This window comes from Anarrhichthys ocellatus, unplaced genomic scaffold (genome assembly GCF_004355925.1).
Source record: "Anarrhichthys ocellatus isolate YVR2014 unplaced genomic scaffold, GSC_Weel_1.0 scaffold9004, whole genome shotgun sequence".
Taxonomy (NCBI): Eukaryota; Metazoa; Chordata; class Actinopteri; order Perciformes; family Anarhichadidae; genus Anarrhichthys; species Anarrhichthys ocellatus.
In genome coordinates this window covers 1-753 of record NW_022288978.1, presented here as the reverse complement: position 1 = coordinate 753, position 753 = coordinate 1, and the positions used below count along the sequence as shown (strand labels likewise).

General features: G+C 41.8%; 1 non-coding gene across 1 annotated transcript; it reads left to right on the top strand.

Annotated features, from left to right (window-relative positions):
* Positions 1-679: 679 nt before the first annotated feature.
* trnae-cuc (transfer RNA glutamic acid (anticodon CUC)) lies at positions 680-751 on the top strand. Its single transcript has one exon. It is a non-coding gene; the product is annotated as a tRNA-Glu (tRNA).
* The last annotated feature ends 2 nt before the right edge of the window (positions 752-753 follow it).

The window sequence follows — 753 nt, the reverse complement described above, 5'->3', positions numbered from 1 at the left end:
TCAACCACATTATGTGACACTGTGAGGGTTTATTAACGTAATTTCACATAGTTGTTCTTTAAGAAAGTGTGTCCCTGATGGTCTAGTGGCTAGGATTGGCGCTCTCACTGCCATGGCCTGGGTTCAATTCCCAGTCATAGAATGCTAATTTAAGGTACTTAACTTCGAGATACTGTTAGGTGAAGTGAGATTTGTCATTTTCCCAACCAAACTATGTGACACTGTGATGGTTTATTAACGTAATTTCACCTAGTTATTCTTTACGAAAGTGTGTCCCTGATGGTCTAGTGTCTAGGATTCGGTGTTCTCACCGCCGTGTCCTGGGTTCGATTCCCAGTCATAGAATGCTAATTTGAAGGTACTTAACTTCGAGTTACTGTTCGGTGAAGTGAAATTTGTCATTTTCCCAACCACATTATGTGACACTGTGATCGTTTATCAACGTAATTTCACATAGTTATTCTTTAAGAAAGTGTGTACCTGATGGTCTAGTGGCTAGGATTGGTGCTCTCACTGCCGTGGCCTGGGTTAGATTCCCAGTCATAGAATGCTAATTTAAGGTACTTAACTTCGAGATACTGTTAGGTGAAGTGAGATTTGTCATTTTCCCAACCACACCATGTGACACTGTGATGGTTTATTAACGTAATTTCACCTAGTTATTCTTTAACAAAGTGAGTCCCTGATGGTCTAGTGGCTAGGATTCGGCGCTCTCACTGTCATGGCCTGGGTTCGATTCCCAGTCAGGGAATG